The 17,988-nt window shown below is 33.5% G+C and overlaps 1 protein-coding gene across 1 annotated transcript in view; it reads left to right on the forward strand.

Annotated features, from left to right (window-relative positions):
- The window catches only part of LOC149531081 (NADPH-dependent aldo-keto reductase, chloroplastic-like), a 35,381-nt gene that overhangs the window by 13,693 nt on the left and 3,700 nt on the right, over window positions 1-17,988 (forward strand). The gene's annotated exons all lie outside the window — the stretch shown is intronic.

The following is a 17,988-nucleotide window of genomic DNA, read 5'->3' on the forward strand; positions in this document are numbered from 1 at the left end:
AACTTCCCTATCATCTAGGAAATGCATAAACTTACCCTCCCTTTCATAATCACCTAATATGAACAATTGCATTAGATTGTTCTTGAATGCACACCTAGGTGCACACAAAGGAATATATAAGAAGAGAAGTTCCTTAAAGAAAATATAGACATAAACATACCATCACATTGATTCAACCCTAATCCTAGAAGTTTGAAGAATATAGGGAACTAAAATCATGGCAATAGGTTCCTAGGACCCCTACGAATGTATTTGGTTTGTTTGAATGGGTTGAAAGGGGTTATAGGTCAACGTACGACCACTTTTGATGCATTTCATGCAACATATGTCCCTAGGGGTCCTAGGACCCTAAAGACCTATTTGATTTGTTCGAATGGGTCAAAAGGGGTCATAGGTCAACCTACGACCCCTTTTGACAAATTTTATGACAACATGTGTTCCTAGGGGTTCTAGGATCCCTAGGGACCTATATGGTTTGTTTGAATGGGTCAAAATGGGTCATAGGTTATCCTATGACCGCTTTTGACACATTTCATGATAACATATGTTCATAGGGGTCCTAGGACCCAAAGGGACCTATTTGATTTGTTTGAATGGGTTGAAAGGGTTTATGATCCCTTTCGATGCATTTCATAACAACATATCTCCCTAGGGGTTCTATGATCCCTAGGAATAGATTTGGTTTGTTTGAATAGGTTGAAAGGGGTCATATATTTGGTTTGTTCAAAAGGGTCAAAAAGGGTCATAGGTTATCCTATAACCCCTTTCAACACATTTCATGATAACATATGTCCCTAGGGGTCCTAGGACCCCTAGGGACATATTTGGTTTGCTCAAATGGGTCGAATTCTCAAATGGGTCGATAACCTATGACCCCTTTCGACACATTTCATGACAACATATGTCCCTAGGGGTCCTATGACCCCTAGGGACCTATTTGATTTGTTTGAATGGGTCGAAAGCAGTCATAGGTTAACCTATGACCCATTTTGATGCATTTCATTGCAACAGATGTCCTTAGGGGTCCTAGGACTCCTAGGGACCTATTTGATTGTTTTGAATGGGTCGAAAGGGGCCATAGGATAACCTATGACCCCTTTCAATGCATTTCATGGCAACATATGTCCCTGACCCCTAGGGATGTATTTTGTTTGTTTAAATGGGTCGAAAGGAGTCATAGGATAACCTACAACCCCTTTTGATGAATTTCATGGCAATATATGTCCCTAGGGGTCCTAGGACCCCTAGGGACATATTTGGTTTGTTCAAAAGAATTGAAAGAGGTCATAGGATAACATACAACCCCTTTTGACGCATTTCATGGCAACATATATTCCTAGGGGTCCTAGGATCCCTAGGGACATATTTGGCTTTTTTGAATGGGTCAAAAGAGGTTATAGGGACACATTTCATGACAACATATGTCACTAGGGGTTCTAAGACCCCTATAGATCTATTTGGTTTGTTTGAATGGGTTGAATGGAGTCATAGGTTATCCTATGACTCCTTTCGATGCATTTCATGATAACATATGTCACTAGAGGTCATTGGACTCCTAGGAACCTATTTGATTTGTTCAAATGGGTTGAAAGGGTTCATATGGTAACATATGACCCCTTTCAACAAGGACCCCTAGGGAACTATTTGGCTTGTTTGAATGGCTCAACTAGGGTCATAGGTTATCCTATGACCACTTTCAACACATTTCATGATAACATATGTCCCTATGACCCCTAGGGACCTATTTGATTTGTTCAAATGGGTCGAAAGGGGTCATAGGTTATCCTATGACCCCTTTCAACCCATTCGACTATATTATATTTAATAATAATAATCATATATATTACTATATTATATTTTCTATATTATATTTAATATAATATATATATATATATATATATATATATATATATATATATATATATATATATATATAATACTAATAATACAATAATAAATACTAATATAAATTAGTTGTTGATTAGCACACATGCCAAATGTTGATTTGTCTCCAAAATTTGGACGATCATTTCAGGTACCTGATATCTAATAGGGTATCTGATCTTGAATCGGATACCCAATGAGATTAGGTACCTAAAATATTGACATACTTTTTCCCAAAATATTCTCTATCACTTTAGACCAGATAATCACATTTTTTTGGGTCCATTTTCACAAGTTTGGAGAAAAATGATTGTTTGGGGCCCATATGATAAAAAGAAATTCTATAAGGTTTGATTACATCTTTGGTATTTTTGTCTCAAATGGGAAAAATAGTCATTGAAAGGCTAAATGAAAAAGGAAGGTATTGAGTGAAGACATTGCAACATATAGGGAAAGGGACAAGATAAATCACCAAAGGAAGAGACAAGGTATGTTAAATATGAATCAAGTTGATGATGTATTGGTCGAAGGTGAAATCATAGAGTCAGATAATAAATATGTTCATTTGGGGAATGAAAATGTACCAATTGATAATGATAATGTCAGGATTGAAAATTTAGAGAATGAAAGTTACCAGTTCATAATGTAAATGCCATGATTAACCATGTTGAAAATGAAAATGCACAGGAACATTACATATCTCATAATTGTAATTGACATGAAGGTCCTAGAACACCAAAATGGATAATTGAAATTGATGAAATGATTATTACCAATCTGGAAGGAAAAAAATCACAAAAAACCATTTGGTTATGGGCTTCAAGATTATATAAGATGTTTTTTGGCAACAAGACTATGGTGGAGCAATGTCAAGTTTTTATGCACTTATTAAAGATGCAAAAGATGAGACCTATGCTTTCTAAATTAAATATTCATGTCAATAAAAAATAGAAAGAAATGTCATTATTGTGAAGAATATTTTTTGTGCTCTCAATAGTATTGGGAACAATAGTAGGGAGAAGGATAAGAGAGCTGCTCGAAGGGTTATTACAACCACTTTGGTAAGTCATCATTTGAGAAAGGGTAGATATATGAGACAAACTTGTATTAACTTGAACCTAAATTGTACTACTTTGAGAAGAGCACTTAGCAGATAAGAGAGAATTGATGATCCCCTTCAAAATGAAACATGCGATTTTGGTGGGAGACTTCCATGTTTTGATAAGAACCTATCTGATGATGTGAAGCAAGAAATTACACACTTGTAGCACTCTAGCTGAAGAGTATCACCCAATGCTAAAGATGCGTTGAAGTTGAGAATTGGAATTAGAAATCGCATGCCACATCCTAAACAATATTTAGAGGCAAGTCAAACAATCTTGTTCAAAGAATTTAGAGAGAGTCATCCAAGATTGCATTTATCACAAAGTGCTTTTGAATCCTTGAAGCCATTTTGTTGTGTACCACTTAAATTTTAAAATACACATTATTGCAAATATCATGTGGCATTTTCTATGCACCATGAACTATTACGCTCCATTTGTTCTAGTTTTCATAGTAAATAAATGTTGGAGAACTGTGGTGCTAATGGTCTTCCAAAATCATCAAAAACTTTGCTAGATCAATTTTTATGTCCTAGAGTTGATGGTTGTATCTTTTATAAAAATGCTTGCTTAAATGAGAAGTGTTTAGAATGTGGTGGCTTATCTAAGTTTGACACATGTTTTGATGAGGGGTGCAAACAAGATCTTGGGAGGACAATAGTAAAAAAAATGGTATATGAAATGGTGAAATACACATTGAAGAGTGGAGGTGAGGGCTCTAAATTTGAATTGGTTGCAAAAGAAATCAATGTGGCTAGTTTTTTATTTCATATTTCAAGACAAATATTTTCTACAAGTATGCAAGGCATAGTCACAGGCCATGGTGGTTGGATCAACAATTTAGAATGTGTAAGGAGACTTTTCCCATCGACACTACTATATCAATTGTTGAATTTGTAGAGAACTACACATTGTAGCCCCAAAATGAGACACAATCTCAGTATTACAACACAATTCAAATTGTTATTTTTGTCCACATAACATATAGACATGCCCCTAATAGTACAAAAAATAATCGTAAGATTATTAGAGAGTACCATTTTTACATGAGTGATGATAGATCTCACTCTCATGAGTTTGTGAAACATTGTTTCAAGAATTATTTTGATTTCTTATAGGAGCATGACATTGATATGGATAGATGTATCATTTGGTTAGATAATTGCACAGGTCAATTCAAGAATGCTCGCATATTTTATTGGTTGTGTAGGATGCATGTAGAGAGGGGGGTGCCTCATATTTGGAGTTTTTTTGAGTCTAGCCATGGGAAAGGGGAACATGATGGAGCAAGGGCATGTGTGAAAGGAGATTTAGTTAAGAAGCAATTGAAGATTTGAAGAGTAGAACTTCTTGATGCTCGTAGCATTGTTGATTGGTGTAGTTCAACATTATCACAAGGGGGACTCTTGATTCAACAGTATGCAGGTTCTTTTGGTTGGTTGAGGAAGGTTCCATAGGTGATGGATTAGATTGTGCTACTATTAGAGACTCATAAAAAATGCATTCATTTTGGAGCTCTAATTCTAGTACATGGACCATTTGAACATGACAACTATCTTGTTTTTTTCCTAGTTATTTTCAGTGTGATTGGGATCATAGTGAGTCGAGTGAGTGGGTGGACACATGGGCTCCATATTATCTTACACCATTGTCTATCATACTCTCTATAAAAAATGATGACATTGAAAGTTCAGTTGAGCATAACCATCTATCAGATCTTATTCAACCAGGACATGTCTTTGCATTGGTTGCACCACGGGGGAATGATGAGAAATTAGATTATTGGTTACCACGTTGTGTAAGAGGTAAAAAAAAGTTTGCTAAACTGATCATAGATGATGATGGATTCACATATCCTACTAGTTCAATTGTTTTTGCTGGAACATGGCTACAAATATACATGCTTATAAGGAATGGAATTCCTATATTCGAAGACTATCACAAGCACAAAACAATTCTCATATATTCACATCTTATTATAGCAACAAATGTGAAGTTGTTGAAGCATCAAGGAAGACCAAAAGTAAAAGAACTTTTCGCTATTAATAATGTTGATCATGAAGCCCTATTGGAGACCCTAAAATAGTGAGAGGGCCCTATTGGAACACTTAGCTAGGTATATTTACTTCTTATGTTATTTTTTTCATAATGATTTGGTGAACTGATGATTATCTTGTTTAATAATTACTAATATTTTTTATGATATTGGAATGTAGGTACACATGAAGAGTATACATGCATGAAGATAAAAACTAAATAAGGAGTAGAATGAAGAAAAATCTATTCTATTTTTGACACTACAATTTTTGGTAGTTGTGTATTAATGTAATAATGATGAAACACTTGAGATATTGTAAATGTAAATTTGTTGATTTAATGTAAGAAATAAAGATGTTTTTACTTAATGTAATTTATGTGGAGGGACCTAAAAAATGATGATTTTTATTAATACTAACACCAAAATTTGAAACCGATGAACTTAGCATTGAATTGTCGATGCCATTGGCTTTAGATGGGTAGGTGAACCCTAGTGACACACTTCTTCTAGATTTGGAGAGCCTCCATCATTCACAACCACCTCGTACTGAAGAGTCTCCAAGGTGCTCTAAGTGTGTTTGGAGGTTGATTTTCTAAGGGTCGTAACTCAGAGCTCATGGGGGCTTCAATGAAAAGTTGAATGCTATAGAATGGTCATGCCAAGGCCTATACTAATCTATCTCATTTCTAAGAGATCACATTCCATTTGGATTCAACAAAATGATCCCGCTCGATGCCAAAACTTGTAGTGTGCCTCAGTTCATAGTTGCATCACTGCATAACATTGAAACAACTAATCTTGGCATCAAATCATCAATTCCATTAGCTCTGGATGGGTGGGTGAACCCTAGTCACACCCTTGTTCCACCTGCAAAGAGCCTCCATCATTTACGACCACCCTATACCAAAGAGTCTCCAAGGTGCTCTAAGTGCATTTAGAGGTCAATCTTCTGAGGGTCATAACTCAGAGCTCGTAGGGGCTATTGGTGAAACATCAAATGCTCCAAGAAAACCATGATGAGGCATAAAATAACCTATTTCAGTTTTGAGAGATCATACTCTGTTTGGATTTGGCACAGTGATATCGCTCAATGTCAAAACTTGCAGTGTGCCTCAGTTCATAGGTGCATTACTGCGTAACTTTAAAAAAGATGATCTTGGCATCAAATAATTAGTTTTATTAGCTCTGGATGGGTGGGTGAACCTTAATGACACTCTATTTTGGCTGTAGAGAGCCTTCATCATTCACAGACACCCCATACCGAAGAGTCTCCAAGGTGCTCTAAGTGCATTTGGAGGTTGATCTTTCGAGGGTCATAACTCAGAGCTCATGGGGGCTATCAGTGAAACATAAAATTCTATAAGATGGTCATTCTGAGGCCTATAATAACCTATCTCATTTTGAGAGATCACATTTCATTTGGATTTGGCACAACAATCTCACTTGATGGCAAAACTTGCAATGTGCCTCAGTTCATTGGTGCATAATTGCGTAACTTTGAAACTATTGATCTTGGCATTGAATTGTTAGCACCATTAGCTCTGGATGAGTGGAGAGCCCTAGTGACACCCTGGTCCTAGCCATGGAGAGCCTCCATCAATCATGGTTACCTCATATTGAAGAGTCTCCAAGGTTCTCTAAGTGTGTTTGGAGGTCAATCTTTCGAGGGTCGTAACTCAAAGCTTGTGGGGGATGTCGATGAAATGTCAAATTCTATAAGATGGTCATGTTGAGGCGTACAATAACCTATCTCATTTTTGAGATATCACATTCCATTTGGATTTGGCATAGTGATCTCACTCAATGCCAAAACTTGTAGTGTGTCTTAGTTTATTAGTTCATCACTGTGTAACTTTAAAACCGTTGATCTTGGAATCAAATCATTAGTGTTGTTAGCTCCAAATGGGTGAGTGAACCCTAGTGACACCCTTTTTATGGCTATAGAGAGCCTCCATCATTCGTGGCCACCCCGTACTGAAGAGTCTCCAAGGTGCTCTAAGTGCATTTGGAGGTCAATCTTCTGAGGGTTGTAACTCAAAGCTTGTGGGAACTAGCAGTGAAAATTTGAATGCTACAAGACGGTCATGCCAAGGCCTATAATAACCTATCTCATTTTTGAGAGATCACATTCCATTTTAATTCGGCATAATGATCTTGCTCAATGCCAAAACTTGCAGTGTGACTCAATTCATTGGTGCATCACTTCGTAACTTTGAAACCACTAATCTTGGCATTGAATCATCAGCACCATTAGCTCCAAATGGGTGAGTGAACCCTAGTGGCACCCTTGTTGTAGCTATGGAGAGCCTCCATTGTTCACAGCCACCTCGTACCAAAGAGTCTCCAAGGTGCTCTAAGTGCATTTGGGCAAGCGAACCATAGTGACATCTTAAGGGGTTGTAGAGATCATTTCAAATTAAACATATATTATATCCTTTCAAATTAACTATTGCATCAAAATTTGATAATAAATATTGTTAAAATGTTCTTCACAAATTATTGCATTTGAGTCGAATATAACAAACATAATGAAAATGAATGATATTCCATAAACATGAACAATACGCATGATCCACAATAAATTGAACAATACTATACTAAATTAATATGTATATCATATTGCACATAAATGACAAAAATATATATCAAAATACATGTATCCATAGAAAAATTACACAAATATATATATATATATATATATATATATATATATATATATATATATATATATATATATATATATATATATATATATATATATATATATATATATATATATATATATATATATATCAAAGTTCATGTATTCATTGACAAATTATGCAAATATATATCAAAATACATAGATCCATATACAAAATGTGGTTGATCATGCCATCAAAATGTGTATAATATCAATGTTTCTGTATACAATGTGGCATATGCCATCTCAAAATATCTCATGATGCATCCTATGATAACTATAATATCATTTGCTACCAGTGGATGATCAAAATGCAACCTCTTTGCTACACTAGGTTGATCATATGCCTCCTATATAAACAAAAAAGGAAAACCCAAAGTTAGATTACTAAATTTATATGATTTTATGTATCTAACATTGAATTACTCAAATGCATAATGATCCTTTTTTAGTGAAGATTTATAGTATTAAAATTTCATCATAAATACCTCTCTCATCAATCTCTTGTGCTGGTTAGGAGTCCTCTCATATGTCCCCAGCATTGCTTGAACCTCATTGATTATGGCCTGTATATGTTCAAGTATGTTTGTCAGATGAATATACAACTTAAACTATAACATTATAATTCATAGCATACTAAATTTGTAACATATAATTAAGAATTCAAACTACAACTTACCTTTGTTGACTCCTCCTCTGGATGTAATGTTTACATGAGCAAAGATACAAAACTCTGATGTCCATCCTCTTGTGCACTAGGTGCTTCCTATGAGATATTAAAGACTAGTTGTTAATATCACAAAAAATAATTTTGAACTTTTTTATGAAAATAAGGAAAATAAAAAATGAATGATACTTATACATATGATGGGGCTCTCACTGCGAATAGAAATACCAAAGGGTCTACGATGCCGAATCTACCTGGACTCATCACTAGTAGCCATGCCATGTACAATAAAGAGTGTAATTAAATTTTATTACCATAAACATTTTACAAGAATGCATCAATATTTAATCACTTTAAAAACACCTAATTGCCTTTCCCTTGTTAATGGGTTGTGCCTCACCCTCCACACTCTACCCCCCACTGACAGGTGATACCTGCAAGAGAAAAGAAAGATTAGGAACCATAAATGCTCCAATATCAAATAAAAAAATAATGAGAACACAACATAATGTACCGTAGATGCCTCAAGGCCAAATGAAATAGTTGAGAGCATGACAACATCAACCTATCCATAGACAAATTACACAAATATATATATCAAAGTTCATGTATCCATTAACAAATTACGCAAATATATATCAAAATGCATAGATCCATATACAAAATGTGGTTGATCATGCCATCAAAATTTGTATAATATCAATGTTTATGTATACAATGTGGCATATGCCATCCCAAAATGTCTCATGATGCATCCTATAATAACTATAATATTATATGCTATTGGTGGATGATCAAAATGCAGCCTCTTCACTGCACTAGGTTGATCATATGCCTCCTATATAAACAAAAAATAAAAACCCAAAGTCAGACTACTAAATTTATATGATTTTATGTATCTAACATTGAATTACTCAAATGCATAATGATCCTTTTTTAGTGAAGATTTATAGTATTAAAATTTCATCATAAATACCTCTCTCATCAATCTCTTGTGCTGGTTAGGAGTCCTCTCATATGTCCCCAGCATTGCTTGAACCTCATTGATTATGGCCTGTATATGTTCAAGTATGTTTGTCAGATGAATATACAACTTAAACTATAACATTATAATTCATAGCATACTAAATTTGTAACATATAATTAAGAATTCAAACTACAACTTACCTTTGTTGACTCCTCCTCTGGATATAATGGCTACATGAGCAAAGATACAAAACTTTGATGTCCATCTTCCTGTGCACTAGGTGTTTCCTATGAGATATTAAAGACTAGTTGTTGATATCACAAAAATTAGTTTTGAACTTTTTCATGAAAATAAGGAAAATAAAAAATGATTGATACTTATACATACGATGGGGCTCTCACTACGAATAGAAATGCCATAGGGTCTACGATGCTGAATCTACCTGGACTCATCACCAGTAGCCATGCCTTGTACAATAAAGAATGTAATTAAATTTTATTAACACAAAAATTTTACAAGAATGCATCAATATTTAATCACTTTAAAAACACCTAATTACCTTTCCTTGTTAATGGTTTGTGCCTCACCCCACACACTCTGCCCCCCACTTACAGGTGATACCTACAAGAGAAAAGAAAGATTAGGAACCATATATGCTCCAATATCAAATAAAAAAATAATGAGAACACAAAATAATGTATCATAGATGTCTCAAGGCCAAATGAAATAGTTGAGAGCATGAAAACATCAACCTATCTGAGCTCCTCCTCAGTCATCAACTAAACATGAATGATGCTCACATACATGTATAAGTCAGTATGGGTTAAAATATAACTATTATAAAGATTAACTTTAAATCACATATGTCATAACAAAAAAATGTATACACATACCAACATAGTAGGATGCCATGCCTCTGCATGTCCCTCCTCTCTCACGTTAGGGCATGTAGTCTCTACATGCATGTCTAGTGTATCCTCTTTCTCAAATACAAACCTATACTCAGAAAGATCACCTATATGACCCAAAAAAAAATTCTTGCTCTTTATGCAAGTATGGGGCACACAAACATGTGATGAGCTTGTTGATGATTAACTTGTACCAAGATTATCAACATGATGTGGGGGCGGGAGGGGGGGGGGGAGGAACTAACCTAGCATGGAATATCAATAGGCTACTCAATCTATGGATGACTCTAATCATCTAAGAATTAGCCTCTACATTGATATCAAGATGCTGCATTGGAGGAGTGGGGGAGACATTAGTAGGGGGGACAAAAGTGTCATCTTTTTTCAACTGGGCAAAGGGTCTATTCTGAGGAGCTCCTCCTCCTAAACCAATGTTGGGCCTCATGCTCCAGTAGTTCATCTTGAGGAGCAACACAAATTTAGCATACAATTTTTTAATGAAATAGAATGACACTTCTAAATTATTGTGTGGTGGTTTTTTAAAAATCATCCACTAACGATCTCAAAAGTTCACATGCATAGCTTCATTTGTGCACCATTTAATTGATAATTTGGGCTTTGTACGTTCTACTGGTTTACCAATTTTTGGGTCCACAAAAAGGTTAGCTATATCATATTTAGTTATATTTAGGGCAAAAATCTCATCATAGTCCAACCCATCATCAAACTTGGCATGCATTTTCTCACGCCAGTGAAGAGCAGCATTTTTTCATTGGTAAGTGTTTCAATTTTGTTCCTTATTTCCTTTTGTACTTATTTCTTTTCTTCTCATCCTTATTTTCTCTATTTGGGAACCTAGTAATAATGTGACCAAATTCTTCACAAGAAAAATAGATTAGAGGAATATTACCTTTGTACTTTCCTCTACCTTTGGAATATTTTCTTGCAAGTAACGCTTCAACAACTTCAAGATCACTATCAGAAATTAATTCTCTTTCTCCTTCACTTCCTAATTGATTGGCCTTTGATTTCTTACTCTTTTTCTTGAGTGATAGTTTGGTTTCAAATGCAGACTCAATACCTTTGGAACTAGGAACATAGTTATCATAGGTATCCAACTCAAAAGATGTCAATCTTCCAACTAAAGCATCTAAAGTTATTTTTCTATTTGGATCACATCTCATCTCTTGAATAGAAGAAATTCTAATTGCATAAATAGAAAGAAGAGTTCTAAGTACCCTGCTTACAACTATTTTTTCATCAATGTCTCCTCCAGATGCTTTGATTGCCCTCACACTTGCTTTGATTCTTTCCACATATTTTTCAACATTTTCATCTTCTCTCATTTTCATCTGATCAAATTGACCTCTGAGACTTTTTGCTTTAGCCCTTCTTACATTGTCATATCCTCCATAAATGTCTTTTAGTTTGATCCACATTACATAAGCTATATTGTAGTCTTTTACTTCATCAAATTCAACATAACTAAGAGCAGATGTAATATCAATCATCATGATGTTATGATTTTTCTTTTCAGAAATATCTTCAACTGATAATGTTCCAAAAGGAGTCTTGTATTTGGTATCAAGATACTTACAACCTAAATCATTGATAATTGCTATATGTAACCTCATAAGTCCTTGCCATGCTATAAAGTTGTCTCTATTCAACCTGGGAATCTCTCTTCTGTAAGACATCCTAATCTTTAGCTTAGTCCTTGAAACATTCACTACAAGCACCAAAAGATCTTATACCAATTATTGGAAATATAAGAGGAGTAACTGAGAGGGGAGTGGTAAATGAGTTACTACAAAAATAAATCCCAAATCGCTTAGGTGTTAGTACAAAAACAAACTCTGAAAACTGAACTTTGTTGATGCTCGGTAAACAAATTGAAAATGTTGTAACTCAGTAAAAAATAAGATTACTTTGTAAACACTTAACATGAAAATCATAAGATGTTATCTTTGATTACTTATTAAATTAACTTAGTTGCAAACACATAAAAGAAATAACATGAATACATTTGACACCAAGATTTAAGGTGGAAACCCAATTTCGAAAAAACCACCAATTGCAACTAGTTACTATTTTTCACACTTCTGAAGTGAGCCCTGTTAGGAGCCAACCTTGTTAAAGGTTACAAAACACACTGTTAGTTGTGACCTTGTTAGAGGATTTAATCACCCTGTTAGGAGTGGCTTCGTTAGATGCCTTTAGACACTTCAATAGAAATGCCACCTTGTTAGAGGATTTACAAATAGTTGTTAAGCCAACTCTGTTAAGATATTTAGATCACTAATACCATGGTTGGAGACTAACAATGACATGACCTGATTTGGATGCATATGAATTGTTGATTACAGATCTTAGTTTTGGCTTATATACTTGATCCTCCTTGATTGAATGTATCTTTTCAGCTTCTCAAGGATATTATGCTTATCTGTCTTTATTTTCTTCCTCTTAGCATCATTAAATCCTCAATTATCTTCCATGCATTCACACACTTCTAATCCTCAACTTGACCTTATATTTATATCTTTCATATTGTCAAGTTGGCTAAAATATAGCTTAGAATAATTAATAAATTTATCTTCTCAGTTAGCTAGAGTCAACAGATAAATCGATTGAACTCAATATGCCAAAACAAGAAAATTCTTCTTTAGTCAACCTTGCTCGATAGACACTAACTCAAAAATGATTTTCTTGTGTTAACCAAGTGAACTCAGTCAACACTACATATTTGCATAGTTCCTTTGGTAACCAAGTGAGCTTGGTTAACTTCCATCCAACCTTGCCTTCATTAACTGAGTGAGCTCAGTTAACACTCATCTTTCGTAGACTTTCCTTTGGCACCCTAGTGAACTCAGTAAATACTATCTTTTGAACTAGACAAACTTTGGAATGCTCAATAGCCATAGAAAACTATCTTTAATGCCCAAGTGAGCTTGGTATACACTAACTAGAAATGATATGACATTTTGTGTAACAACAAAAACTTTGGAAGGATCTAAGTGAAATTTATAAGGAAGATTAGACCCTTAAGAGTGAGTTTCAGCACTTAGAAACCCTAAATATCTAATAATACATGAATTATGAAGAATTTGATGAACCAGAGTGGATCAAGATTGTTCTAAGAAAGATTCATGAAAAATTATTTTGGATTGGTGACAAACTAGTAATGATAACCAAAGAGTTGATTCATCTAGTCACATGATTAGACAATATAGTTATAATTCCAATTGCAACCAAAATGTTTAAGGAGGTAGAAACGAATACAAGAACTAAGTCAAATAAGAGACCAATGAAACTATCTGGTATCAGACAACAAGATGTTAGGATAATTGCTAAAACTCTAGGTTGCGTGATGCACTACAATAATAGACATAATTCAATATCTACAAGGGTAATTCAAATTGTATACAAGATGGTAGTTGAGAATGAACACTTTGATGTGTGAGAGATCTTAAGACAATAATTGTTTGAGAATCTAAGAATAACTAAGCATGACAAGACTCAACCTTTTAGGTTTGGATCCTTAATGCTACAGATATTCTTTCATATCATTCACAAGTTTCCAAACATGCACCTAGATGCATGTTTCATATCACTCACAAGTTTCAAAACATGCACCCACAAGTTTTAAGAACCTACTAGAGATGAAATATAGTATTCTAGACTCTGTGTATGATAATCTTAATGTGAGAAGATAATTAACTTGCAATAGAGGAATATTAGAGAATAATGGAAATGACTCTATGCTAGCTTTGTACTTTCGTAACAACAGATAAAATGAAGAGAATTTTGGAGAAAGAAAGACCTAAAATAAGGACAAAGATGAGGTTAGTTAAAATCTTCGTTGGTCTATATGAGGAAGATGCTAATGAGACTGAGAAAGCTATTAAAAAACTCCTAGATGAACCTACTATGAGGAAAAAACATATTGTTTAATCATCTCACAAAATAGTTGGCATTTCAAATTTTTTTAAAAATCATTTCTATCACAAGAGGAAGTTTAAGAATTCAATCAATTTTTTAGCATAGTTAGACAACCATATTTCTTTGTGACAAGTGTTCCATTTACTCTTGACACGACTCCTGAGAAAAAAGAGAAAGAACAAGACATATTTATTGACAATGTGGTAAGCAATGATGAAATCCAAAATATAATGACAAAGGTCACCAATGAAGATGAGAAGATATTATACCAATACAAGGTGACATTCGACCAATCACACCTCCTGAACAAGTCACAATGACAAAAGAAGACATTGCAGGGACTCAAAGGTAAATGAAAAGATTATTGAGCCTAAACCAATCACTCCTACTTTTTCTATATAATAATTAATGGAAATCAATCTAATTCGTGAAATCACAAGCATGGATAAGTATGTTCAAGATGAAGATGCATTAATGAAGATATCTTTGATGACATTTGTAAAAGCTAAGGAAATGTTAGAGATGAAATAAAAAAAGCATGCAAGGATGTTGGGTCAAGCACTGGATAGATTGTAGATGACCTTCCCCACTCAAAGAAAAATTGAAGGTAATGATATACTTGAGAATCTAACTAGTGTAATTGAGGATTTTGATGTGCATTGTACTTCACTTGTGGAATATGCTAAGGCCAAAGCAAAACATGACTATGTTATAGAACAATTTCACAAGGTATGTGCCAATAAAGAGAATGATGTAAGTGTCATTAATGAATGTATCAAGGACATAAAAGAGTGTGTTAGACTTGTATATTATTTGTACAAATTTTGTGAAATATGTTGAAGATGTGAGCCAATGCATTAAGGATGAAGAGGGAAAGCTAGAAAATCTTGTAGAGGAGTTTTCTAAGACAAAAAAAAGTGTCACAAACATGTGCAAAGACTTAAGTAAAGTATTTGATACAATCAATGTTCTTCAAAAGGAAATGGATTTTTGAGTAAATTTTCTTTACTGAAAAGTTTATTGTGACCTGAGTTAGAACTAATGCAAAAATAGTTAGAACTATTGGAATCTTCAAAGAAGACTTGTGAGGTTTTCAAGCCCATAGACCCTCATGGAGTTGAGATTGCAACCTATGCAATTTGTTGTTACAAGCTAGAGTTGTCGTTGCACCAAAAAATTGACCTATTAATGCCTGATACAACCACTAGACTTATAGAACACATGAGGTGGTTAAGCCATGTCACAAATCCTGAAGGGGAACGTTGGTGGTTGTTCCAACAATCCCCCCCCCCCCCTCATCATTACCCGAGGAGATTGAAAACTATGACCAAGCTCTGATACCACTTGTTACAAGCTAGAGTTGTAGTTGAACCAAAAGATCGACTTGTTAATGCCTGATACAACCACTAGACTTATAGAACACAGGAGGCAGTTAAGCCATGGCAGGAATCCCGAAGGGGAACGTTGGTGGTTAGTCCAACATTTGTGGTATAATTCAAGTAGTATAAAATATGAAGAAAGTATCAGACACTAAATTTACTATTTTGAGGATAAATTTTGCAAATGTTTTGAGGTTTGTATAAATGATTTTGGGAGTAAACAAAAATTTCCTTTATATATAGTATGTTGTAATTTCCAAGACATGGTTGTTAGAAATAAGCAATACTTGGGAGGTTGTTACTAGATATATGTGTTGCTTATATTGAAAAAGGGGATTGTTCGAGATTGTGTTGATTTTGGTTTTTGTTGTTTGCCTATTATTAGAGACTCTACCTCCTATCTGTACAGATGGGTCAACCCCCTCATTTTGGCTACTTTTTGATATATAAAAGCAAAGCACTGAACAAATAGTTCATGTACCTTTTTCTCCATCGATATGTTTTCCCTAATGTCTATAGATATATAGCATAATACGTTGTAAAGTAGAATACCTTGACTTGAACATAGCATTTTGTTTCATACTTTTTCTTTTGGGTATGGATATTTACTTGCTTTCTCTTTTCCTTATTAAGCTTTTCACATTTTTTTCCTAATGAACTACATATCAAAATACCAAATGTTTTTCTTATGTTAATTATGTAGCTCTCATTTTGCTACCTAACTAATAACCAAATATATAGCTTACATTATTCGCACAATTACTCATGACATTTACCTTGGAGGGATTACCTCTAGCTCTATTAGAACTCTTGATCATGAACTTTTACTTTTTTTATATGTATTCATACAATTGAACGAATTACATGCATGTATAAATAAATGTATTTTCTTTAACATTTTCTACATACTAAATTTGTATCTAACATTTTTAAAATAATCTATCTTTTGCAAACCTCATAATTCCTATATATAAGATAATTACTTTTTAAATAATTTTTCAATAAAATATTAGTTTCCTACATATTCCCTTTAACATTTTCTACATATTATATTTGTACTTTGTACAAATGATTTGTCTTTTACAAACTTTATAAATCCTACATAAAATAATTATTTAATTAAATACTACCTACATTCCTATATAATCTAACTTTTTCCGAACTAACTTTTTATACCATTTTTTATTTAAAAAATATAATAATAATAAAAGTCACTTCTATGTACCATCTCTTTTAACAGTAAGATTCTACCTTTTTGCACTTCCGTGTATACGTAGGTTTATAAAACTAGAAAAAGAAATGAATTCCAAGTAAAGGAAATATTATTATGCCTTTCATGTGTTTAAAAATAATTAGCGTGGACAGAATAGGCAAGTCTTCCAAGTGGATTGCAGCTCTTGTTTCCTTAATTATGGTATAATGGAAGCAACATAGTCGACAAAACGTGTTTATTTCTTCGTGACATGAAATAAAAATAAAAAGAATCAGCCTAATTAAGTAATGGTTTTTCAATCTTTTTGATGTACTAATGTTACTTTCGGTGAATCGTAGATTTTTTCCATTTTAAGTTATCTTTTCATAAAAATATTGAGGATCAAACCCTTCCCAAACTTTCATCAAAATGAGGATAATTTGATTGAAAACAAATATTAATATAATTTATTAGATATAATATATATATATATATATATATATATATATAATTTATTAGATATAAAATTTATATATATATATATATATATATATATAGAAAGAGACACTTTATATGATAATAATAATAATAAACTCTGAAGCATTGGTATGACCATGTTAACAAATGTTATGTATTTTTATCTTAAATTTTAGGATTAAAAAATCATTTGAAGTGATATAGTTCAATACATATTTTATATTGTCATATTGAATATTCACTTTGACTATTAGGCATATAAGTGGACATCTAGAGCATATTTTATTATTAGTTCAATGAATGGTTATTGGAACTCGAATTCAAATTTATGTGAAAGTATCAAAGTTCAATAATAAACATAATATTTCTAAAATATTGATTATATATCAATGGGTTTTTGGTTTGTTCAAATTGAATGTTTTATTTCTAAAATATTGATTATATATCAATGGGTTTTTGGTTTGTTCAAATTGAATGTTTTATTTCTAAAATATTGATTATATGTCAATGTACTTTTGGTCAAGTTGAGTGACTCCAAATGAATTCATTAGAGATCGAGTTTATCAAGTTTTCTAAGGATTTTCTTTCTTCATGATGGATTGCAGAGTGGGATGCAAAAATTGGAATACAATCTATCCAAAAAATACAACAAATAATGTGTCCTATGTCCGAGAGAGTAGAGTAGTAATGGGAAACTGACCCACAACCCTTCTCTAGCAGGACGCTAAGTCAAACTTGTGACCTCAAAGAG

Source organism: Cupressus sempervirens, chromosome 11, assembly GCF_028749045.1.
Source record: "Cupressus sempervirens isolate cs-2001-9-10 chromosome 11, ASM2874904v1, whole genome shotgun sequence".
Taxonomy (NCBI): Eukaryota; Viridiplantae; Streptophyta; class Pinopsida; order Cupressales; family Cupressaceae; genus Cupressus; species Cupressus sempervirens.